General features: G+C 61.3%; 23 non-coding genes across 23 annotated transcripts; all 23 read right to left on the minus strand.

The window, feature by feature from the left end:
• Positions 1-438: 438 nt before the first annotated feature.
• On the minus strand, positions 439-602 carry LOC138660173 (U1 spliceosomal RNA). Its single transcript, XR_011317653.1, has one exon. It is a non-coding gene; the product is annotated as a U1 spliceosomal RNA (small nuclear RNA).
• Positions 603-1,415: 813 nt separating this feature from the next.
• On the minus strand, positions 1,416-1,579 carry LOC138660174 (U1 spliceosomal RNA). The gene has a single exon (XR_011317654.1). It is a non-coding gene; the product is annotated as a U1 spliceosomal RNA (small nuclear RNA).
• An 813-nt stretch (positions 1,580-2,392) lies between these two features.
• LOC138660175 (U1 spliceosomal RNA) lies at positions 2,393-2,556 on the minus strand. The gene has a single exon (XR_011317655.1). It is a non-coding gene; the product is annotated as a U1 spliceosomal RNA (small nuclear RNA).
• Positions 2,557-3,369: 813 nt separating this feature from the next.
• On the minus strand, positions 3,370-3,533 carry LOC138660176 (U1 spliceosomal RNA). The gene has a single exon (XR_011317656.1). It is a non-coding gene; the product is annotated as a U1 spliceosomal RNA (small nuclear RNA).
• An 813-nt stretch (positions 3,534-4,346) lies between these two features.
• On the minus strand, positions 4,347-4,510 carry LOC138660177 (U1 spliceosomal RNA). Its single transcript, XR_011317657.1, has one exon. It is a non-coding gene; the product is annotated as a U1 spliceosomal RNA (small nuclear RNA).
• An 813-nt stretch (positions 4,511-5,323) lies between these two features.
• LOC138660369 (U1 spliceosomal RNA) lies at positions 5,324-5,487 on the minus strand. The gene has a single exon (XR_011317820.1). It is a non-coding gene; the product is annotated as a U1 spliceosomal RNA (small nuclear RNA).
• Positions 5,488-6,300: 813 nt separating this feature from the next.
• On the minus strand, positions 6,301-6,464 carry LOC138660179 (U1 spliceosomal RNA). Its single transcript, XR_011317658.1, has one exon. It is a non-coding gene; the product is annotated as a U1 spliceosomal RNA (small nuclear RNA).
• Positions 6,465-7,277: 813 nt separating this feature from the next.
• Positions 7,278-7,441, minus strand: LOC138660180 (U1 spliceosomal RNA). The gene has a single exon (XR_011317659.1). It is a non-coding gene; the product is annotated as a U1 spliceosomal RNA (small nuclear RNA).
• Positions 7,442-8,254: 813 nt separating this feature from the next.
• On the minus strand, positions 8,255-8,418 carry LOC138660181 (U1 spliceosomal RNA). The gene has a single exon (XR_011317660.1). It is a non-coding gene; the product is annotated as a U1 spliceosomal RNA (small nuclear RNA).
• Positions 8,419-9,231: 813 nt separating this feature from the next.
• LOC138660370 (U1 spliceosomal RNA) lies at positions 9,232-9,395 on the minus strand. Its single transcript, XR_011317821.1, has one exon. It is a non-coding gene; the product is annotated as a U1 spliceosomal RNA (small nuclear RNA).
• Positions 9,396-10,208: 813 nt separating this feature from the next.
• Positions 10,209-10,372, minus strand: LOC138660182 (U1 spliceosomal RNA). The gene has a single exon (XR_011317661.1). It is a non-coding gene; the product is annotated as a U1 spliceosomal RNA (small nuclear RNA).
• Positions 10,373-11,185: 813 nt separating this feature from the next.
• LOC138660183 (U1 spliceosomal RNA) lies at positions 11,186-11,349 on the minus strand. The gene has a single exon (XR_011317662.1). It is a non-coding gene; the product is annotated as a U1 spliceosomal RNA (small nuclear RNA).
• An 813-nt stretch (positions 11,350-12,162) lies between these two features.
• LOC138660185 (U1 spliceosomal RNA) lies at positions 12,163-12,326 on the minus strand. Its single transcript, XR_011317663.1, has one exon. It is a non-coding gene; the product is annotated as a U1 spliceosomal RNA (small nuclear RNA).
• Positions 12,327-13,139: 813 nt separating this feature from the next.
• Positions 13,140-13,303, minus strand: LOC138660186 (U1 spliceosomal RNA). Its single transcript, XR_011317664.1, has one exon. It is a non-coding gene; the product is annotated as a U1 spliceosomal RNA (small nuclear RNA).
• An 813-nt stretch (positions 13,304-14,116) lies between these two features.
• Positions 14,117-14,280, minus strand: LOC138660187 (U1 spliceosomal RNA). Its single transcript, XR_011317665.1, has one exon. It is a non-coding gene; the product is annotated as a U1 spliceosomal RNA (small nuclear RNA).
• An 813-nt stretch (positions 14,281-15,093) lies between these two features.
• Positions 15,094-15,257, minus strand: LOC138660188 (U1 spliceosomal RNA). Its single transcript, XR_011317666.1, has one exon. It is a non-coding gene; the product is annotated as a U1 spliceosomal RNA (small nuclear RNA).
• An 813-nt stretch (positions 15,258-16,070) lies between these two features.
• On the minus strand, positions 16,071-16,234 carry LOC138660189 (U1 spliceosomal RNA). The gene has a single exon (XR_011317667.1). It is a non-coding gene; the product is annotated as a U1 spliceosomal RNA (small nuclear RNA).
• An 813-nt stretch (positions 16,235-17,047) lies between these two features.
• Positions 17,048-17,211, minus strand: LOC138660191 (U1 spliceosomal RNA). Its single transcript, XR_011317668.1, has one exon. It is a non-coding gene; the product is annotated as a U1 spliceosomal RNA (small nuclear RNA).
• An 813-nt stretch (positions 17,212-18,024) lies between these two features.
• On the minus strand, positions 18,025-18,188 carry LOC138660192 (U1 spliceosomal RNA). Its single transcript, XR_011317669.1, has one exon. It is a non-coding gene; the product is annotated as a U1 spliceosomal RNA (small nuclear RNA).
• Positions 18,189-19,001: 813 nt separating this feature from the next.
• On the minus strand, positions 19,002-19,165 carry LOC138660193 (U1 spliceosomal RNA). Its single transcript, XR_011317670.1, has one exon. It is a non-coding gene; the product is annotated as a U1 spliceosomal RNA (small nuclear RNA).
• An 813-nt stretch (positions 19,166-19,978) lies between these two features.
• Positions 19,979-20,142, minus strand: LOC138660194 (U1 spliceosomal RNA). The gene has a single exon (XR_011317671.1). It is a non-coding gene; the product is annotated as a U1 spliceosomal RNA (small nuclear RNA).
• Positions 20,143-20,955: 813 nt separating this feature from the next.
• Positions 20,956-21,119, minus strand: LOC138660195 (U1 spliceosomal RNA). The gene has a single exon (XR_011317672.1). It is a non-coding gene; the product is annotated as a U1 spliceosomal RNA (small nuclear RNA).
• Positions 21,120-21,932: 813 nt separating this feature from the next.
• LOC138660197 (U1 spliceosomal RNA) lies at positions 21,933-22,096 on the minus strand. The gene has a single exon (XR_011317673.1). It is a non-coding gene; the product is annotated as a U1 spliceosomal RNA (small nuclear RNA).
• Between the last annotated feature and the right edge of the window lie 310 nt (positions 22,097-22,406).

Below are 22,406 nucleotides of genomic sequence, written 5' to 3' on the forward strand. Positions count from 1 at the left end.
CTGGAGGAGGCTCAAGGGCAGGAGGAGCAAACCGCAGATAGCTGCGCACCAGCGGCCCACTCACAGCTCCAGCTCCAGCCCCAAGGCTGTGAGATGGGGATGCTGCAGGTGCCCTCCCGCGAGCATGCCCGCCTGCACCTGCAGACAAGCAGAGCAAGCCATGTCGTCACCAAGTCAACGAGATGCAAGCGACTTGCTCAATCCCCACCAGCCGGGGGTGGGGGGGTCAAAAAGGGCCAAAGTGTCGAGCAAAGGCAACAACCTCAAACCAACCAAGAAACAATAAACAAAGCATAGCAGCGACACAGGGAAGGTGGCATCCTTCCCCCACAAGGGGGAGCCAAAGGCCACGTCTGCCCGCTGCTTGGAGCTTTTCTCCAAAGCATCGCTTCGGCTCAGCAGAGCATCTTTTGTGTTCTGTCTTTGACCATAGGAAATCAGGGGAAAGCGCGAACGCAGTCCCCCACTACCACAAATTATGCAGTCGAGTTTCCCGCATTTGGGGAAATCGCAGGGGTCAGCACACCCGGAGTGCAATGGATGAGCCTCACCCTGGGAGAACCACCTTAGTGATCATGGTATCTCCCCTGCCAGGTAAGTATGAGTTGGGGCCCGCCGGCCCGACGAGCGCCCCTCCGACGCAGCTCCCCAACATCGCGGAGTCTCGTGCCCGAAAGGGAGGGGGTGGGGGGTGGCGTTCGGCACAGACCGCACGGAGGCTCCTCGAGTGGGAGGCGCCGGTCGCTCCCGACGCGGCTGACGCCCACTCCGACCCCCCACAGGGCAGGCCGAGCTCAAGTCAAAAGCCGCCCAAGATGCACAGCAGCAGCCTGAGTCATTTGCATATAGGAGCCTCGGCTCCGCCCCAGCCTCGCGTCACGTTGCTGCGCTGGCCTGAGAACATGCTGTAGACAGCTCGAGCTCCAGCTGCCGGCACCCTCTCATGACTCACTCATCTCCGCTCAAGAGGATGCACGCTGGAGGAGGCTCAAGGGCAGGAGGAGCAAACCGCAGATAGCTGCGCACCAGCGGCCCACTCACAGCTCCAGCTCCAGCCCCAAGGCTGTGAGATGGGGATGCTGCAGGTGCCCTCCCGCGAGCATGCCCGCCTGCACCTGCAGACAAGCAGAGCAAGCCATGTCGTCACCAAGTCAACGAGATGCAAGCGACTTGCTCAATCCCCACCAGCCGGGGGTGGGGGGGTCAAAAAGGGCCAAAGTGTCGAGCAAAGGCAACAACCTCAAACCAACCAAGAAACAATAAACAAAGCATAGCAGCGACACAGGGAAGGTGGCATCCTTCCCCCACAAGGGGGAGCCAAAGGCCACGTCTGCCCGCTGCTTGGAGCTTTTCTCCAAAGCATCGCTTCGGCTCAGCAGAGCATCTTTTGTGTTCTGTCTTTGACCATAGGAAATCAGGGGAAAGCGCGAACGCAGTCCCCCACTACCACAAATTATGCAGTCGAGTTTCCCGCATTTGGGGAAATCGCAGGGGTCAGCACACCCGGAGTGCAATGGATGAGCCTCACCCTGGGAGAACCACCTTAGTGATCATGGTATCTCCCCTGCCAGGTAAGTATGAGTTGGGGCCCGCCGGCCCGACGAGCGCCCCTCCGACGCAGCTCCCCAACATCGCGGAGTCTCGTGCCCGAAAGGGAGGGGGTGGGGGGTGGCGTTCGGCACAGACCGCACGGAGGCTCCTCGAGTGGGAGGCGCCGGTCGCTCCCGACGCGGCTGACGCCCACTCCGACCCCCCACAGGGCAGGCCGAGCTCAAGTCAAAAGCCGCCCAAGATGCACAGCAGCAGCCTGAGTCATTTGCATATAGGAGCCTCGGCTCCGCCCCAGCCTCGCGTCACGTTGCTGCGCTGGCCTGAGAACATGCTGTAGACAGCTCGAGCTCCAGCTGCCGGCACCCTCTCATGACTCACTCATCTCCGCTCAAGAGGATGCACGCTGGAGGAGGCTCAAGGGCAGGAGGAGCAAACCGCAGATAGCTGCGCACCAGCGGCCCACTCACAGCTCCAGCTCCAGCCCCAAGGCTGTGAGATGGGGATGCTGCAGGTGCCCTCCCGCGAGCATGCCCGCCTGCACCTGCAGACAAGCAGAGCAAGCCATGTCGTCACCAAGTCAACGAGATGCAAGCGACTTGCTCAATCCCCACCAGCCGGGGGTGGGGGGGTCAAAAAGGGCCAAAGTGTCGAGCAAAGGCAACAACCTCAAACCAACCAAGAAACAATAAACAAAGCATAGCAGCGACACAGGGAAGGTGGCATCCTTCCCCCACAAGGGGGAGCCAAAGGCCACGTCTGCCCGCTGCTTGGAGCTTTTCTCCAAAGCATCGCTTCGGCTCAGCAGAGCATCTTTTGTGTTCTGTCTTTGACCATAGGAAATCAGGGGAAAGCGCGAACGCAGTCCCCCACTACCACAAATTATGCAGTCGAGTTTCCCGCATTTGGGGAAATCGCAGGGGTCAGCACACCCGGAGTGCAATGGATGAGCCTCACCCTGGGAGAACCACCTTAGTGATCATGGTATCTCCCCTGCCAGGTAAGTATGAGTTGGGGCCCGCCGGCCCGACGAGCGCCCCTCCGACGCAGCTCCCCAACATCGCGGAGTCTCGTGCCCGAAAGGGAGGGGGTGGGGGGTGGCGTTCGGCACAGACCGCACGGAGGCTCCTCGAGTGGGAGGCGCCGGTCGCTCCCGACGCGGCTGACGCCCACTCCGACCCCCCACAGGGCAGGCCGAGCTCAAGTCAAAAGCCGCCCAAGATGCACAGCAGCAGCCTGAGTCATTTGCATATAGGAGCCTCGGCTCCGCCCCAGCCTCGCGTCACGTTGCTGCGCTGGCCTGAGAACATGCTGTAGACAGCTCGAGCTCCAGCTGCCGGCACCCTCTCATGACTCACTCATCTCCGCTCAAGAGGATGCACGCTGGAGGAGGCTCAAGGGCAGGAGGAGCAAACCGCAGATAGCTGCGCACCAGCGGCCCACTCACAGCTCCAGCTCCAGCCCCAAGGCTGTGAGATGGGGATGCTGCAGGTGCCCTCCCGCGAGCATGCCCGCCTGCACCTGCAGACAAGCAGAGCAAGCCATGTCGTCACCAAGTCAACGAGATGCAAGCGACTTGCTCAATCCCCACCAGCCGGGGGTGGGGGGGTCAAAAAGGGCCAAAGTGTCGAGCAAAGCCAACAACCTCAAACCAACCAAGAAACAATAAACAAAGCATAGCAGCGACACAGGGAAGGTGGCATCCTTCCCCCACAAGGGGGAGCCAAAGGCCACGTCTGCCCGCTGCTTGGAGCTTTTCTCCAAAGCATCGCTTCGGCTCAGCAGAGCATCTTTTGTGTTCTGTCTTTGACCATAGGAAATCAGGGGAAAGCGCGAACGCAGTCCCCCACTACCACAAATTATGCAGTCGAGTTTCCCGCATTTGGGGAAATCGCAGGGGTCAGCACACCCGGAGTGCAATGGATGAGCCTCACCCTGGGAGAACCACCTTAGTGATCATGGTATCTCCCCTGCCAGGTAAGTATGAGTTGGGGCCCGCCGGCCCGACGAGCGCCCCTCCGACGCAGCTCCCCAACATCGCGGAGTCTCGTGCCCGAAAGGGAGGGGGTGGGGGGTGGCGTTCGGCACAGACCGCACGGAGGCTCCTCGAGTGGGAGGCGCCGGTCGCTCCCGACGCGGCTGACGCCCACTCCGACCCCCCACAGGGCAGGCCGAGCTCAAGTCAAAAGCCGCCCAAGATGCACAGCAGCAGCCTGAGTCATTTGCATATAGGAGCCTCGGCTCCGCCCCAGCCTCGCGTCACGTTGCTGCGCTGGCCTGAGAACATGCTGTAGACAGCTCGAGCTCCAGCTGCCGGCACCCTCTCATGACTCACTCATCTCCGCTCAAGAGGATGCACGCTGGAGGAGGCTCAAGGGCAGGAGGAGCAAACCGCAGATAGCTGCGCACCAGCGGCCCACTCACAGCTCCAGCTCCAGCCCCAAGGCTGTGAGATGGGGATGCTGCAGGTGCCCTCCCGCGAGCATGCCCGCCTGCACCTGCAGACAAGCAGAGCAAGCCATGTCGTCACCAAGTCAACGAGATGCAAGCGACTTGCTCAATCCCCACCAGCCGGGGGTGGGGGGGTCAAAAAGGGCCAAAGTGTCGAGCAAAGGCAACAACCTCAAACCAACCAAGAAACAATAAACAAAGCATAGCAGCGACACAGGGAAGGTGGCATCCTTCCCCCACAAGGGGGAGCCAAAGGCCACGTCTGCCCGCTGCTTGGAGCTTTTCTCCAAAGCATCGCTTCGGCTCAGCAGAGCATCTTTTGTGTTCTGTCTTTGACCATAGGAAATCAGGGGAAAGCGCGAACGCAGTCCCCCACTACCACAAATTATGCAGTCGAGTTTCCCGCATTTGGGGAAATCGCAGGGGTCAGCACACCCGGAGTGCAATGGATGAGCCTCACCCTGGGAGAACCACCTTAGTGATCATGGTATCTCCCCTGCCAGGTAAGTATGAGTTGGGGCCCGCCGGCCCGACGAGCGCCCCTCCGACGCAGCTCCCCAACATCGCGGAGTCTCGTGCCCGAAAGGGAGGGGGTGGGGGGTGGCGTTCGGCACAGACCGCACGGAGGCTCCTCGAGTGGGAGGCGCCGGTCGCTCCCGACGCGGCTGACGCCCACTCCGACCCCCCACAGGGCAGGCCGAGCTCAAGTCAAAAGCCGCCCAAGATGCACAGCAGCAGCCTGAGTCATTTGCATATAGGAGCCTCGGCTCCGCCCCAGCCTCGCGTCACGTTGCTGCGCTGGCCTGAGAACATGCTGTAGACAGCTCGAGCTCCAGCTGCCGGCACCCTCTCATGACTCACTCATCTCCGCTCAAGAGGATGCACGCTGGAGGAGGCTCAAGGGCAGGAGGAGCAAACCGCAGATAGCTGCGCACCAGCGGCCCACTCACAGCTCCAGCTCCAGCCCCAAGGCTGTGAGATGGGGATGCTGCAGGTGCCCTCCCGCGAGCATGCCCGCCTGCACCTGCAGACAAGCAGAGCAAGCCATGTCGTCACCAAGTCAACGAGATGCAAGCGACTTGCTCAATCCCCACCAGCCGGGGGTGGGGGGGTCAAAAAGGGCCAAAGTGTCGAGCAAAGGCAACAACCTCAAACCAACCAAGAAACAATAAACAAAGCATAGCAGCGACACAGGGAAGGTGGCATCCTTCCCCCACAAGGGGGAGCCAAAGGCCACGTCTGCCCGCTGCTTGGAGCTTTTCTCCAAAGCATCGCTTCGGCTCAGCAGAGCATCTTTTGTGTTCTGTCTTTGACCATAGGAAATCAGGGGAAAGCGCGAACGCAGTCCCCCACTACCACAAATTATGCAGTCGAGGTTCCCGCATTTGGGGAAATCGCAGGGGTCAGCACACCCGGAGTGCAATGGATGAGCCTCACCCTGGGAGAACCACCTTAGTGATCATGGTATCTCCCCTGCCAGGTAAGTATGAGTTGGGGCCCGCCGGCCCGACGAGCGCCCCTCCGACGCAGCTCCCCAACATCGCGGAGTCTCGTGCCCGAAAGGGAGGGGGTGGGGGGTGGCGTTCGGCACAGACCGCACGGAGGCTCCTCGAGTGGGAGGCGCCGGTCGCTCCCGACGCGGCTGACGCCCACTCCGACCCCCCACAGGGCAGGCCGAGCTCAAGTCAAAAGCCGCCCAAGATGCACAGCAGCAGCCTGAGTCATTTGCATATAGGAGCCTCGGCTCCGCCCCAGCCTCGCGTCACGTTGCTGCGCTGGCCTGAGAACATGCTGTAGACAGCTCGAGCTCCAGCTGCCGGCACCCTCTCATGACTCACTCATCTCCGCTCAAGAGGATGCACGCTGGAGGAGGCTCAAGGGCAGGAGGACCAAACCGCAGATAGCTGCGCACCAGCGGCCCACTCACAGCTCCAGCTCCAGCCCCAAGGCTGTGAGATGGGGATGCTGCAGGTGCCCTCCCGCGAGCATGCCCGCCTGCACCTGCAGACAAGCAGAGCAAGCCATGTCGTCACCAAGTCAACGAGATGCAAGCGACTTGCTCAATCCCCACCAGCCGGGGGTGGGGGGGTCAAAAAGGGCCAAAGTGTCGAGCAAAGGCAACAACCTCAAACCAACCAAGAAACAATAAACAAAGCATAGCAGCGACACAGGGAAGGTGGCATCCTTCCCCCACAAGGGGGAGCCAAAGGCCACGTCTGCCCGCTGCTTGGAGCTTTTCTCCAAAGCATCGCTTCGGCTCAGCAGAGCATCTTTTGTGTTCTGTCTTTGACCATAGGAAATCAGGGGAAAGCGCGAACGCAGTCCCCCACTACCACAAATTATGCAGTCGAGTTTCCCGCATTTGGGGAAATCGCAGGGGTCAGCACACCCGGAGTGCAATGGATGAGCCTCACCCTGGGAGAACCACCTTAGTGATCATGGTATCTCCCCTGCCAGGTAAGTATGAGTTGGGGCCCGCCGGCCCGACGAGCGCCCCTCCGACGCAGCTCCCCAACATCGCGGAGTCTCGTGCCCGAAAGGGAGGGGGTGGGGGGTGGCGTTCGGCACAGACCGCACGGAGGCTCCTCGAGTGGGAGGCGCCGGTCGCTCCCGACGCGGCTGACGCCCACTCCGACCCCCCACAGGGCAGGCCGAGCTCAAGTCAAAAGCCGCCCAAGATGCACAGCAGCAGCCTGAGTCACTTGCATATAGGAGCCTCGGCTCCGCCCCAGCCTCGCGTCACGTTGCTGCGCTGGCCTGAGAACATGCTGTAGACAGCTCGAGCTCCAGCTGCCGGCACCCTCTCATGACTCACTCATCTCCGCTCAAGAGGATGCACGCTGGAGGAGGCTCAAGGGCAGGAGGACCAAACCGCAGATAGCTGCGCACCAGCGGCCCACTCACAGCTCCAGCTCCAGCCCCAAGGCTGTGAGATGGGGATGCTGCAGGTGCCCTCCCGCGAGCATGCCCGCCTGCACCTGCAGACAAGCAGAGCAAGCCATGTCGTCACCAAGTCAACGAGATGCAAGCGACTTGCTCAATCCCCACCAGCCGGGGGTGGGGGGGTCAAAAAGGGCCAAAGTGTCGAGCAAAGCCAACAACCTCAAACCAACCAAGAAACAATAAACAAAGCATAGCAGCGACACAGGGAAGGTGGCATCCTTCCCCCACAAGGGGGAGCCAAAGGCCACGTCTGCCCGCTGCTTGGAGCTTTTCTCCAAAGCATCGCTTCGGCTCAGCAGAGCATCTTTTGTGTTCTGTCTTTGACCATAGGAAATCAGGGGAAAGCGCGAACGCAGTCCCCCACTACCACAAATTATGCAGTCGAGTTTCCCGCATTTGGGGAAATCGCAGGGGTCAGCACACCCGGAGTGCAATGGATGAGCCTCACCCTGGGAGAACCACCTTAGTGATCATGGTATCTCCCCTGCCAGGTAAGTATGAGTTGGGGCCCGCCGGCCCGACGAGCGCCCCTCCGACGCAGCTCCCCAACATCGCGGAGTCTCGTGCCCGAAAGGGAGGGGGTGGGGGGTGGCGTTCGGCACAGACCGCACGGAGGCTCCTCGAGTGGGAGGCGCCGGTCGCTCCCGACGCGGCTGACGCCCACTCCGACCCCCCACAGGGCAGGCCGAGCTCAAGTCAAAAGCCGCCCAAGATGCACAGCAGCAGCCTGAGTCATTTGCATATAGGAGCCTCGGCTCCGCCCCAGCCTCGCGTCACGTTGCTGCGCTGGCCTGAGAACATGCTGTAGACAGCTCGAGCTCCAGCTGCCGGCACCCTCTCATGACTCACTCATCTCCGCTCAAGAGGATGCACGCTGGAGGAGGCTCAAGGGCAGGAGGAGCAAACCGCAGATAGCTGCGCACCAGCGGCCCACTCACAGCTCCAGCTCCAGCCCCAAGGCTGTGAGATGGGGATGCTGCAGGTGCCCTCCCGCGAGCATGCCCGCCTGCACCTGCAGACAAGCAGAGCAAGCCATGTCGTCACCAAGTCAACGAGATGCAAGCGACTTGCTCAATCCCCACCAGCCGGGGGTGGGGGGGTCAAAAAGGGCCAAAGTGTCGAGCAAAGGCAACAACCTCAAACCAACCAAGAAACAATAAACAAAGCATAGCAGCGACACAGGGAAGGTGGCATCCTTCCCCCACAAGGGGGAGCCAAAGGCCACGTCTGCCCGCTGCTTGGAGCTTTTCTCCAAAGCATCGCTTCGGCTCAGCAGAGCATCTTTTGTGTTCTGTCTTTGACCATAGGAAATCAGGGGAAAGCGCGAACGCAGTCCCCCACTACCACAAATTATGCAGTCGAGTTTCCCGCATTTGGGGAAATCGCAGGGGTCAGCACACCCGGAGTGCAATGGATGAGCCTCACCCTGGGAGAACCACCTTAGTGATCATGGTATCTCCCCTGCCAGGTAAGTATGAGTTGGGGCCCGCCGGCCCGACGAGCGCCCCTCCGACGCAGCTCCCCAACATCGCGGAGTCTCGTGCCCGAAAGGGAGGGGGTGGGGGGTGGCGTTCGGCACAGACCGCACGGAGGCTCCTCGAGTGGGAGGCGCCGGTCGCTCCCGACGCGGCTGACGCCCACTCCGACCCCCCACAGGGCAGGCCGAGCTCAAGTCAAAAGCCGCCCAAGATGCACAGCAGCAGCCTGAGTCATTTGCATATAGGAGCCTCGGCTCCGCCCCAGCCTCGCGTCATGTTGCTGCGCTGGCCTGAGAACATGCTGTAGACAGCTCGAGCTCCAGCTGCCGGCACCCTCTCATGACTCACTCATCTCCGCTCAAGAGGATGCACGCTGGAGGAGGCTCAAGGGCAGGAGGAGCAAACCGCAGATAGCTGCGCACCAGCGGCCCACTCACAGCTCCAGCTCCAGCCCCAAGGCTGTGAGATGGGGATGCTGCAGGTGCCCTCCCGCGAGCATGCCCGCCTGCACCTGCAGACAAGCAGAGCAAGCCATGTCGTCACCAAGTCAACGAGATGCAAGCGACTTGCTCAATCCCCACCAGCCGGGGGTGGGGGGGTCAAAAAGGGCCAAAGTGTCGAGCAAAGGCAACAACCTCAAACCAACCAAGAAACAATAAACAAAGCATAGCAGCGACACAGGGAAGGTGGCATCCTTCCCCCACAAGGGGGAGCCAAAGGCCACGTCTGCCCGCTGCTTGGAGCTTTTCTCCAAAGCATCGCTTCGGCTCAGCAGAGCATCTTTTGTGTTCTGTCTTTGACCATAGGAAATCAGGGGAAAGCGCGAACGCAGTCCCCCACTACCACAAATTATGCAGTCGAGGTTCCCGCATTTGGGGAAATCGCAGGGGTCAGCACACCCGGAGTGCAATGGATGAGCCTCACCCTGGGAGAACCACCTTAGTGATCATGGTATCTCCCCTGCCAGGTAAGTATGAGTTGGGGCCCGCCGGCCCGACGAGCGCCCCTCCGACGCAGCTCCCCAACATCGCGGAGTCTCGTGCCCGAAAGGGAGGGGGTGGGGGGTGGCGTTCGGCACAGACCGCACGGAGGCTCCTCGAGTGGGAGGCGCCGGTCGCTCCCGACGCGGCTGACGCCCACTCCGACCCCCCACAGGGCAGGCCGAGCTCAAGTCAAAAGCCGCCCAAGATGCACAGCAGCAGCCTGAGTCATTTGCATATAGGAGCCTCGGCTCCGCCCCAGCCTCGCGTCACGTTGCTGCGCTGGCCTGAGAACATGCTGTAGACAGCTCGAGCTCCAGCTGCCGGCACCCTCTCATGACTCACTCATCTCCGCTCAAGAGGATGCACGCTGGAGGAGGCTCAAGGGCAGGAGGAGCAAACCGCAGATAGCTGCGCACCAGCGGCCCACTCACAGCTCCAGCTCCAGCCCCAAGGCTGTGAGATGGGGATGCTGCAGGTGCCCTCCCGCGAGCATGCCCGCCTGCACCTGCAGACAAGCAGAGCAAGCCATGTCGTCACCAAGTCAACGAGATGCAAGCGACTTGCTCAATCCCCACCAGCCGGGGGTGGGGGGGTCAAAAAGGGCCAAAGTGTCGAGCAAAGGCAACAACCTCAAACCAACCAAGAAACAATAAACAAAGCATAGCAGCGACACAGGGAAGGTGGCATCCTTCCCCCACAAGGGGGAGCCAAAGGCCACGTCTGCCCGCTGCTTGGAGCTTTTCTCCAAAGCATCGCTTCGGCTCAGCAGAGCATCTTTTGTGTTCTGTCTTTGACCATAGGAAATCAGGGGAAAGCGCGAACGCAGTCCCCCACTACCACAAATTATGCAGTCGAGTTTCCCGCATTTGGGGAAATCGCAGGGGTCAGCACACCCGGAGTGCAATGGATGAGCCTCACCCTGGGAGAACCACCTTAGTGATCATGGTATCTCCCCTGCCAGGTAAGTATGAGTTGGGGCCCGCCGGCCCGACGAGCGCCCCTCCGACGCAGCTCCCCAACATCGCGGAGTCTCGTGCCCGAAAGGGAGGGGGTGGGGGGTGGCGTTCGGCACAGACCGCACGGAGGCTCCTCGAGTGGGAGGCGCCGGTCGCTCCCGACGCGGCTGACGCCCACTCCGACCCCCCACAGGGCAGGCCGAGCTCAAGTCAAAAGCCGCCCAAGATGCACAGCAGCAGCCTGAGTCATTTGCATATAGGAGCCTCGGCTCCGCCCCAGCCTCGCGTCACGTTGCTGCGCTGGCCTGAGAACATGCTGTAGACAGCTCGAGCTCCAGCTGCCGGCACCCTCTCATGACTCACTCATCTCCGCTCAAGAGGATGCACGCTGGAGGAGGCTCAAGGGCAGGAGGAGCAAACCGCAGATAGCTGCGCACCAGCGGCCCACTCACAGCTCCAGCTCCAGCCCCAAGGCTGTGAGATGGGGATGCTGCAGGTGCCCTCCCGCGAGCATGCCCGCCTGCACCTGCAGACAAGCAGAGCAAGCCATGTCGTCACCAAGTCAACGAGATGCAAGCGACTTGCTCAATCCCCACCAGCCGGGGGTGGGGGGGTCAAAAAGGGCCAAAGTGTCGAGCAAAGGCAACAACCTCAAACCAACCAAGAAACAATAAACAAAGCATAGCAGCGACACAGGGAAGGTGGCATCCTTCCCCCACAAGGGGGAGCCAAAGGCCACGTCTGCCCGCTGCTTGGAGCTTTTCTCCAAAGCATCGCTTCGGCTCAGCAGAGCATCTTTTGTGTTCTGTCTTTGACCATAGGAAATCAGGGGAAAGCGCGAACGCAGTCCCCCACTACCACAAATTATGCAGTCGAGTTTCCCGCATTTGGGGAAATCGCAGGGGTCAGCACACCCGGAGTGCAATGGATGAGCCTCACCCTGGGAGAACCACCTTAGTGATCATGGTATCTCCCCTGCCAGGTAAGTATGAGTTGGGGCCCGCCGGCCCGACGAGCGCCCCTCCGATGCAGCTCCCCAACATCGCGGAGTCTCGTGCCCGAAAGGGAGGGGGTGGGGGGTGGCGTTCGGCACAGACCGCACGGAGGCTCCTCGAGTGGGAGGCGCCGGTCGCTCCCGACGCGGCTGACGCCCACTCCGACCCCCCACAGGGCAGGCCGAGCTCAAGTCAAAAGCCGCCCAAGATGCACAGCAGCAGCCTGAGTCATTTGCATATAGGAGCCTCGGCTCCGCCCCAGCCTCGCGTCACGTTGCTGCGCTGGCCTGAGAACATGCTGTAGACAGCTCGAGCTCCAGCTGCCGGCACCCTCTCATGACTCACTCATCTCCGCTCAAGAGGATGCACGCTGGAGGAGGCTCAAGGGCAGGAGGAGCAAACCGCAGATAGCTGCGCACCAGCGGCCCACTCACAGCTCCAGCTCCAGCCCCAAGGCTGTGAGATGGGGATGCTGCAGGTGCCCTCCCGCGAGCATGCCCGCCTGCACCTGCAGACAAGCAGAGCAAGCCATGTCGTCACCAAGTCAACGAGATGCAAGCGACTTGCTCAATCCCCACCAGCCGGGGGTGGGGGGGTCAAAAAGGGCCAAAGTGTCGAGCAAAGGCAACAACCTCAAACCAACCAAGAAACAATAAACAAAGCATAGCAGCGACACAGGGAAGGTGGCATCCTTCCCCCACAAGGGGGAGCCAAAGGCCACGTCTGCCCGCTGCTTGGAGCTTTTCTCCAAAGCATCGCTTCGGCTCAGCAGAGCATCTTTTGTGTTCTGTCTTTGACCATAGGAAATCAGGGGAAAGCGCGAACGCAGTCCCCCACTACCACAAATTATGCAGTCGAGTTTCCCGCATTTGGGGAAATCGCAGGGGTCAGCACACCCGGAGTGCAATGGATGAGCCTCACCCTGGGAGAACCACCTTAGTGATCATGGTATCTCCCCTGCCAGGTAAGTATGAGTTGGGGCCCGCCGGCCCGACGAGCGCCCCTCCGACGCAGCTCCCCAACATCGCGGAGTCTCGTGCCCGAAAGGGAGGGGGTGGGGGGTGGCGTTCGGCACAGACCGCACGGAGGCTCCTCGAGTGGGAGGCGCCGGTCGCTCCCGACGCGGCTGACGCCCACTCCGACCCCCCACAGGGCAGGCCGAGCTCAAGTCAAAAGCCGCCCAAGATGCACAGCAGCAGCCTGAGTCATTTGCATATAGGAGCCTCGGCTCCGCCCCAGCCTCGCGTCACGTTGCTGCGCTGGCCTGAGAACATGCTGTAGACAGCTCGAGCTCCAGCTGCCGGCACCCTCTCATGACTCACTCATCTCCGCTCAAGAGGATGCACGCTGGAGGAGGCTCAAGGGCAGGAGGAGCAAACCGCAGATAGCTGCGCACCAGCGGCCCACTCACAGCTCCAGCTCCAGCCCCAAGGCTGTGAGATGGGGATGCTGCAGGTGCCCTCCCGCGAGCATGCCCGCCTGCACCTGCAGACAAGCAGAGCAAGCCATGTCGTCACCAAGTCAACGAGATGCAAGCGACTTGCTCAATCCCCACCAGCCGGGGGTGGGGGGGTCAAAAAGGGCCAAAGTGTCGAGCAAAGGCAACAACCTCAAACCAACCAAGAAACAATAAACAAAGCATAGCAGCGACACAGGGAAGGTGGCATCCTTCCCCCACAAGGGGGAGCCAAAGGCCACGTCTGCCCGCTGCTTGGAGCTTTTCTCCAAAGCATCGCTTCGGCTCAGCAGAGCATCTTTTGTGTTCTGTCTTTGACCATAGGAAATCAGGGGAAAGCGCGAACGCAGTCCCCCACTACCACAAATTATGCAGTCGAGTTTCCCGCATTTGGGGAAATCGCAGGGGTCAGCACACCCGGAGTGCAATGGATGAGCCTCACCCTGGGAGAACCACCTTAGTGATCATGGTATCTCCCCTGCCAGGTAAGTATGAGTTGGGGCCCGCCGGCCCGACGAGCGCCCCTCCGACGCAGCTCCCCAACATCGCGGAGTCTCGTGCCCGAAAGGGAGGGGGTGGGGGGTGGCGTTCGGCACAGACCGCACGGAGGCTCCTCGAGTGGGAGGCGCCGGTCGCTCCCGACGCGGCTGACGCCCACTCCGACCCCCCACAGGGCAGGCCGAGCTCAAGTCAAAAGCCGCCCAAGATGCACAGCAGCAGCCTGAGTCATTTGCATATAGGAGCCTCGGCTCCGCCCCAGCCTCGCGTCACGTTGCTGCGCTGGCCTGAGAACATGCTGTAGACAGCTCGAGCTCCAGCTGCCGGCACCCTCTCATGACTCACTCATCTCCGCTCAAGAGGATGCACGCTGGAGGAGGCTCAAGGGCAGGAGGAGCAAACCGCAGATAGCTGCGCACCAGCGGCCCACTCACAGCTCCAGCTCCAGCCCCAAGGCTGTGAGATGGGGATGCTGCAGGTGCCCTCCCGCGAGCATGCCCGCCTGCACCTGCAGACAAGCAGAGCAAGCCATGTCGTCACCAAGTCAACGAGATGCAAGCGACTTGCTCAATCCCCACCAGCCGGGGGTGGGGGGGTCAAAAAGGGCCAAAGTGTCGAGCAAAGGCAACAACCTCAAACCAACCAAGAAACAATAAACAAAGCATAGCAGCGACACAGGGAAGGTGGCATCCTTCCCCCACAAGGGGGAGCCAAAGGCCACGTCTGCCCGCTGCTTGGAGCTTTTCTCCAAAGCATCGCTTCGGCTCAGCAGAGCATCTTTTGTGTTCTGTCTTTGACCATAGGAAATCAGGGGAAAGCGCGAACGCAGTCCCCCACTACCACAAATTATGCAGTCGAGTTTCCCGCATTTGGGGAAATCGCAGGGGTCAGCACACCCGGAGTGCAATGGATGAGCCTCACCCTGGGAGAACCACCTTAGTGATCATGGTATCTCCCCTGCCAGGTAAGTATGAGTTGGGGCCCGCCGGCCCGACGAGCGCCCCTCCGACGCAGCTCCCCAACATCGCGGAGTCTCGTGCCCGAAAGGGAGGGGGTGGGGGGTGGCGTTCGGCACAGACCGCACGGAGGCTCCTCGAGTGGGAGGCGCCGGTCGCTCCCGACGCGGCTGACGCCCACTCCGACCCCCCACAGGGCAGGCCGAGCTCAAGTCAAAAGCCGCCCAAGATGCACAGCAGCAGCCTGAGTCATTTGCATATAGGAGCCTCGGCTCCGCCCCAGCCTCGCGTCACGTTGCTGCGCTGGCCTGAGAACATGCTGTAGACAGCTCGAGCTCCAGCTGCCGGCACCCTCTCATGACTCACTCATCTCCGCTCAAGAGGATGCACGCTGGAGGAGGCTCAAGGGCAGGAGGAGCAAACCGCAGATAGCTGCGCACCAGCGGCCCACTCACAGCTCCAGCTCCAGCCCCAAGGCTGTGAGATGGGGATGCTGCAGGTGCCCTCCCGCGAGCATGCCCGCCTGCACCTGCAGACAAGCAGAGCAAGCCATGTCGTCACCAAGTCAACGAGATGCAAGCGACTTGCTCAATCCCCACCAGCCGGGGGTGGGGGGGTCAAAAAGGGCCAAAGTGTCGAGCAAAGGCAACAACCTCAAACCAACCAAGAAACAATAAACAAAGCATAGCAGCGACACAGGGAAGGTGGCATCCTTCCCCCACAAGGGGGAGCCAAAGGCCACGTCTGCCCGCTGCTTGGAGCTTTTCTCCAAAGCATCGCTTCGGCTCAGCAGAGCATCTTTTGTGTTCTGTCTTTGACCATAGGAAATCAGGGGAAAGCGCGAACGCAGTCCCCCACTACCACAAATTATGCAGTCGAGTTTCCCGCATTTGGGGAAATCGCAGGGGTCAGCACACCCGGAGTGCAATGGATGAGCCTCACCCTGGGAGAACCACCTTAGTGATCATGGTATCTCCCCTGCCAGGTAAGTATGAGTTGGGGCCCGCCGGCCCGACGAGCGCCCCTCCGACGCAGCTCCCCAACATCGCGGAGTCTCGTGCCCGAAAGGGAGGGGGTGGGGGGTGGCGTTCGGCACAGACCGCACGGAGGCTCCTCGAGTGGGAGGCGCCGGTCGCTCCCGACGCGGCTGACGCCCACTCCGACCCCCCACAGGGCAGGCCGAGCTCAAGTCAAAAGCCGCCCAAGATGCACAGCAGCAGCCTGAGTCATTTGCATATAGGAGCCTCGGCTCCGCCCCAGCCTCGCGTCACGTTGCTGCGCTGGCCTGAGAACATGCTGTAGACAGCTCGAGCTCCAGCTGCCGGCACCCTCTCATGACTCACTCATCTCCGCTCAAGAGGATGCACGCTGGAGGAGGCTCAAGGGCAGGAGGAGCAAACCGCAGATAGCTGCGCACCAGCGGCCCACTCACAGCTCCAGCTCCAGCCCCAAGGCTGTGAGATGGGGATGCTGCAGGTGCCCTCCCGCGAGCATGCCCGCCTGCACCTGCAGACAAGCAGAGCAAGCCATGTCGTCACCAAGTCAACGAGATGCAAGCGACTTGCTCAATCCCCACCAGCCGGGGGTGGGGGGGTCAAAAAGGGCCAAAGTGTCGAGCAAAGGCAACAACCTCAAACCAACCAAGAAACAATAAACAAAGCATAGCAGCGACACAGGGAAGGTGGCATCCTTCCCCCACAAGGGGGAGCCAAAGGCCACGTCTGCCCGCTGCTTGGAGCTTTTCTCCAAAGCATCGCTTCGGCTCAGCAGAGCATCTTTTGTGTTCTGTCTTTGACCATAGGAAATCAGGGGAAAGCGCGAACGCAGTCCCCCACTACCACAAATTATGCAGTCGAGTTTCCCGCATTTGGGGAAATCGCAGGGGTCAGCACACCCGGAGTGCAATGGATGAGCCTCACCCTGGGAGAACCACCTTAGTGATCATGGTATCTCCCCTGCCAGGTAAGTATGAGTTGGGGCCCGCCGGCCCGACGAGCGCCCCTCCGACGCAGCTCCCCAACATCGCGGAGTCTCGTGCCCGAAAGGGAGGGGGTGGGGGGTGGCGTTCGGCACAGACCGCACGGAGGCTCCTCGAGTGGGAGGCGCCGGTCGCTCCCGACGCGGCTGACGCCCACTCCGACCCCCCACAGGGCAGGCCGAGCTCAAGTCAAAAGCCGCCCAAGATGCACAGCAGCAGCCTGAGTCATTTGCATATAGGAGCCTCGGCTCCGCCCCAGCCTCGCGTCACGTTGCTGCGCTGGCCTGAGAACATGCTGTAGACAGCTCGAGCTCCAGCTGCCGGCACCCTCTCATGACTCACTCATCTCCGCTCAAGAGGATGCACGCTGGAGGAGGCTCAAGGGCAGGAGGAGCAAACCGCAGATAGCTGCGCACCAGCGGCCCACTCACAGCTCCAGCTCCAGCCCCAAGGCTGTGAGATGGGGATGCTGCAGGTGCCCTCCCGCGAGCATGCCCGCCTGCACCTGCAGACAAGCAGAGCAAGCCATGTCGTCACCAAGTCAACGAGATGCAAGCGACTTGCTCAATCCCCACCAGCCGGGGGTGGGGGGGTCAAAAAGGGCCAAAGTGTCGAGCAAAGGCAACAACCTCAAACCAACCAAGAAACAATAAACAAAGCATAGCAGCGACACAGGGAAGGTGGCATCCTTCCCCCACAAGGGGGAGCCAAAGGCCACGTCTGCCCGCTGCTTGGAGCTTTTCTCCAAAGCATCGCTTCGGCTCAGCAGAGCATCTTTTGTGTTCTGTCTTTGACCATAGGAAATCAGGGGAAAGCGCGAACGCAGTCCCCCACTACCACAAATTATGCAGTCGAGTTTCCCGCATTTGGGGAAATCGCAGGGGTCAGCACACCCGGAGTGCAATGGATGAGCCTCACCCTGGGAGAACCACCTTAGTGATCATGGTATCTCCCCTGCCAGGTAAGTATGAGTTGGGGCCCGCCGGCCCGACGAGCGCCCCTCCGACGCAGCTCCCCAACATCGCGGAGTCTCGTGCCCGAAAGGGAGGGGGTGGGGGGTGGCGTTCGGCACAGACCGCACGGAGGCTCCTCGAGTGGGAGGCGCCGGTCGCTCCCGACGCGGCTGACGCCCACTCCGACCCCCCACAGGGCAGGCCGAGCTCAAGTCAAAAGCCGCCCAAGATGCACAGCAGCAGCCTGAGTCATTTGCATATAGGAGCCTCGGCTCCGCCCCAGCCTCGCGTCACGTTGCTGCGCTGGCCTGAGAACATGCTGTAGACAGCTCGAGCTCCAGCTGCCGGCACCCTCTCATGACTCACTCATCTCCGCTCAAGAGGATGCACGCTGGAGGAGGCTCAAGGGCAGGAGGAGCAAACCGCAGATAGCTGCGCACCAGCGGCCCACTCACAGCTCCAGCTCCAGCCCCAAGGCTGTGAGATGGGGATGCTGCAGGTGCCCTCCCGCGAGCATGCCCGCCTGCACCTGCAGACAAGCAGAGCAAGCCATGTCGTCACCAAGTCAACGAGATGCAAGCGACTTGCTCAATCCCCACCAGCCGGGGGTGGGGGGGTCAAAAAGGGCCAAAGTGTCGAGCAAAGGCAACAACCTCAAACCAACCAAGAAACAATAAACAAAGCATAGCAGCGACACAGGGAAGGTGGCATCCTTCCCCCACAAGGGGGAGCCAAAGGCCACGTCTGCCCGCTGCTTGGAGCTTTTCTCCAAAGCATCGCTTCGGCTCAGCAGAGCATCTTTTGTGTTCTGTCTTTGACCATAGGAAATCAGGGGAAAGCGCGAACGCAGTCCCCCACTACCACAAATTATGCAGTCGAGTTTCCCGCATTTGGGGAAATCGCAGGGGTCAGCACACCCGGAGTGCAATGGATGAGCCTCACCCTGGGAGAACCACCTTAGTGATCATGGTATCTCCCCTGCCAGGTAAGTATGAGTTGGGGCCCGCCGGCCCGACGAGCGCCCCTCCGACGCAGCTCCCCAACATCGCGGAGTCTCGTGCCCGAAAGGGAGGGGGTGGGGGGTGGCGTTCGGCACAGACCGCACGGAGGCTCCTCGAGTGGGAGGCGCCGGTCGCTCCCGACGCGGCTGACGCCCACTCCGACCCCCCACAGGGCAGGCCGAGCTCAAGTCAAAAGCCGCCCAAGATGCACAGCAGCAGCCTGAGTCATTTGCATATAGGAGCCTCGGCTCCGCCCCAGCCTCGCGTCACGTTGCTGCGCTGGCCTGAGAACATGCTGTAGACAGCTCGAGCTCCAGCTGCCGGCACCCTCTCATGACTCACTCATCTCCGCTCAAGAGGATGCACGCTGGAGGAGGCTCAAGGGCAGGAGGAGCAAACCGCAGATAGCTGCGCACCAGCGGCCCACTCACAGCTCCAGCTCCAGCCCCAAGGCTGTGAGATGGGGATGCTGCAGGTGCCCTCCCGCGAGCATGCCCGCCTGCACCTGCAGACAAGCAGAGCAAGCCATGTCGTCACCAAGTCAACGAGATGCAAGCGACTTGCTCAATCCCCACCAGCCGGGGGTGGGGGGGTCAAAAAGGGCCAAAGTGTCGAGCAAAGGCAACAACCTCAAACCAACCAAGAAACAATAAACAAAGCATAGCAGCGACACAGGGAAGGTGGCATCCTTCCCCCACAAGGGGGAGCCAAAGGCCACGTCTGCCCGCTGCTTGGAGCTTTTCTCCAAAGCATCGCTTCGGCTCAGCAGAGCATCTTTTGTGTTCTGTCTTTGACCATAGGAAATCAGGGGAAAGCGCGAACGCAGTCCCCCACTACCACAAATTATGCAGTCGAGTTTCCCGCATTTGGGGAAATCGCAGGGGTCAGCACACCCGGAGTGCAATGGATGAGCCTCACCCTGGGAGAACCACCTTAGTGATCATGGTATCTCCCCTGCCAGGTAAGTATGAGTTGGGGCCCGCCGGCCCGACGAGCGCCCCTCCGACGCAGCTCCCCAACATCGCGGAGTCTCGTGCCCGAAAGGGAGGGGGTGGGGGGTGGCGTTCGGCACAGACCGCACGGAGGCTCCTCGAGTGGGAGGCGCCGGTCGCTCCCGACGCGGCTGACGCCCACTCCGACCCCCCACAGGGCAGGCCGAGCTCAAGTCAAAAGCCGCCCAAGATGCACAGCAGCAGCCTGAGTCATTTGCATATAGGAGCCTCGGCTCCGCCCCAGCCTCGCGTCACGTTGCTGCGCTGGCCTAAGAACATGCTGTAGACAGCTCGAGCTCCAGCTGCCGGCACCCTCTCATGACTCACTCATCTCCGCTCAAGAGGATGCACGCTGGAGGAGGCTCAAGGGCAGGAGGAGCAAACCGCAGATAGCTGCGCACCAGCGGCCCACTCACAGCTCCAGCTCCAGCCCCAAGGCTGTGAGATGGGGATGCTGCAGGTGCCCTCCCGCGAGCATGCCCGCCTGCACCTGCAGACAAGCAGAGCAAGCCATGTCGTCACCAAGTCAACGAGATGCAAGCGACTTGCTCAATCCCCACCAGCCGGGGGTGGGGGGGTCAAAAAGGGCCAAAGTGTCGAGCAAAGCCAACAACCTCAAACCAACCAAGAAACAATAAACAAAGCATAGCAGCGACACAGGGAAGGTGGCATCCTTCCCCCACAAGGGGGAGCCAAAGGCCACGTCTGCCCGCTGCTTGGAGCTTTTCTCCAAAGCATCGCTTCGGCTCAGCAGAGCATCTTTTGTGTTCTGTCTTTGACCATAGGAAATCAGGGGAAAGCGCGAACGCAGTCCCCCACTACCACAAATTATGCAGTCGAGTTTCCCGCATTTGGGGAAATCGCAGGGGTCAGCACACCCGGAGTGCAATGGATGAGCCTCACCCTGGGAGAACCACCTTAGTGATCATGGTATCTCCCCTGCCAGGTAAGTATGAGTTGGGGCCCGCCGGCCCGACGAGCGCCCCTCCGACGCAGCTCCCCAACATCGCGGAGTCTCGTGCCCGAAAGGGAGGGGGTGGGGGGTGGCGTTCGGCACAGACCGCACGGAGGCTCCTCGAGTGGGAGGCGCCGGTCGCTCCCGACGCGGCTGACGCCCACTCCGACCCCCCACAGGGCAGGCCGAGCTCAAGTCAAAAGCCGCCCAAGATGCACAGCAGCAGCCTGAGTCATTTGCATATAGGAGCCTCGGCTCCGCCCCAGCCTCGCGTCACGTTGCTGCGCTGGCCTGAGAACATGCTGTAGACAGCTCGAGCTCCAGCTGCCGGCACCCTCTCATGACTCACTCATCTCCGCTCAAGAGGATGCACGCTGGAGGAGGCTCAAGGGCAGGAGGAGCAAACCGCAGATAGCTGCGCACCAGCGGCCCACTCACAGCTCCAGCTCCAGCCCCAAGGCTGTGAGATGGGGATGCTGCAGGTGCCCTCCCGCGAGCATGCCCGCCTGCACCTGCAGACAAGCAGAGCAAGCCATGTCGTCACCAAGTCAACGAGATGCAAGCGACTTGCTCAATCCCCACCAGCCGGGGGTGGGGGGGTCAAAAAGGGCCAAAGTGTCGAGCAAAGGCAACAACCTCAAACCAACCAAGAAACAATAAACAAAGCATAGCAGCGACACAGGGAAGGTGGCATCATTCCCCCACAAGGGGGAGCCAAAGGCCACGTCTGCCCGCTGCTTGGAGCTTTTCTCCAAAGCATCGCTTCGGCTCAGCAGAGCATCTTTTGTGTTCTGTCTTTGACCATAGGAAATCAGGGGAAAGCGCGAACGCAGTCCCCCACTACCACAAATTATGCAGTCGAGTTTCCCGCATTTGGGGAAATCGCAGGGGTCAGCACACCCGGAGTGCAATGGATGAGCCTCACCCTGGGAGAACCACCTTAGTGATCATGGTATCTCCCCTGCCAGGTAAGTATGAGTTGGGGCCCGCCGGCCCGACGAGCGCCCCTCCGACGCAGCTCCCCAACATCGCGGAGTCTCGTGCCCGAAAGGGAGGGGGTGGGGGGTGGCGTTCGGCACAGACCGCACGGAGGCTCCTCGAGTGGGAGGCGCCGGTCGCTCCCGACGCGGCTGACGCCCACTCCGACCCCCCACAGGGCAGGCCGAGCTCAAGTCAAAAGCCGCCCAAGATGCACAGCAGCAGCCTGAGTCATTTGCATATAGGAGCCTCGGCTCCGCCCCAGCCTCGCGTCACGTTGCTGCGCTGGCCTGAGAACATGCTGTAGACAGCTCGAGCTCCAGCTGCCGGCACCCTCTCATGACTCACTCATCTCCGCTCAAGAGGATGCACGCTGGAGGAGGCTCAAGGGCAGGAGGAGCAAACCGCAGATAGCTGCGCACCAGCGGCCCACTCACAGCTCCAGCTCCAGCCCCAAGGCTGTGAGATGGGGATGCTGCAGGTGCCCTCCCGCGAGCATGCCCGCCTGCACCTGCAGACAAGCAGAGCAAGCCATGTCGTCACCAAGTCAACGAGATGCAAGCGACTTGCTCAATCCCCACCAGCCGGGGGTGGGGGGGTCAAAAAGGGCCAAAGTGTCGAGCAAAGGCAACAACCTCAAACCAACCAAGAAACAATAAACAAAGCATAGCAGCGACACAGGGAAGGTGGCATCCTTCCCCCACAAGGGGGAGCCAAAGGCCACGTCTGCCCGCTGCTTGGAGCTTTTCTCCAAAGCATCGCTTCGGCTCAGCAGAGCATCTTTTGTGTTCTGTCTTTGACCATAGGAAATCAGGGGAAAGCGCGAACGCAGTCCCCCACTACCACAAATTATGCAGTCGAGTTTCCCGCATTTGGGGAAATCGCAGGGGTCAGCACACCCGGAGTGCAATGGATGAGCCTCACCCTGGGAGAACCACCTTAGTGATCATGGTATCTCCCCTGCCAGGTAAGTATGAGTTGGGGCCCGCCGGCCCGACGAGCGCCCCTCCGACGCAGCTCCCCAACATCGCGGAGTCTCGTGCCCGAAAGGGAGGGGGTGGGGGGTGGCGTTCGGCACAGACCGCACGGAGGCTCCTCGAGTGGGAGGCGCCGGTCGCTCCCGACGCGGCTGACGCCCACTCCGACCCCCCACAGGGCAGGCCGAGCTCAAGTCAAAAGCCGCCCAAGATGCACAGCAGCAGCCTGAGTCATTTGCATATAGGAGCCTCGGCTCCGCCCCAGCCTCGCGTCACGTTGCTGCGCTGGCCTGAGAACATGCTGTAGA

This window comes from Ranitomeya imitator, chromosome 1 (assembly GCF_032444005.1).
Source record: "Ranitomeya imitator isolate aRanImi1 chromosome 1, aRanImi1.pri, whole genome shotgun sequence".
NCBI classification, from domain to species: domain Eukaryota; kingdom Metazoa; phylum Chordata; class Amphibia; order Anura; family Dendrobatidae; genus Ranitomeya; species Ranitomeya imitator.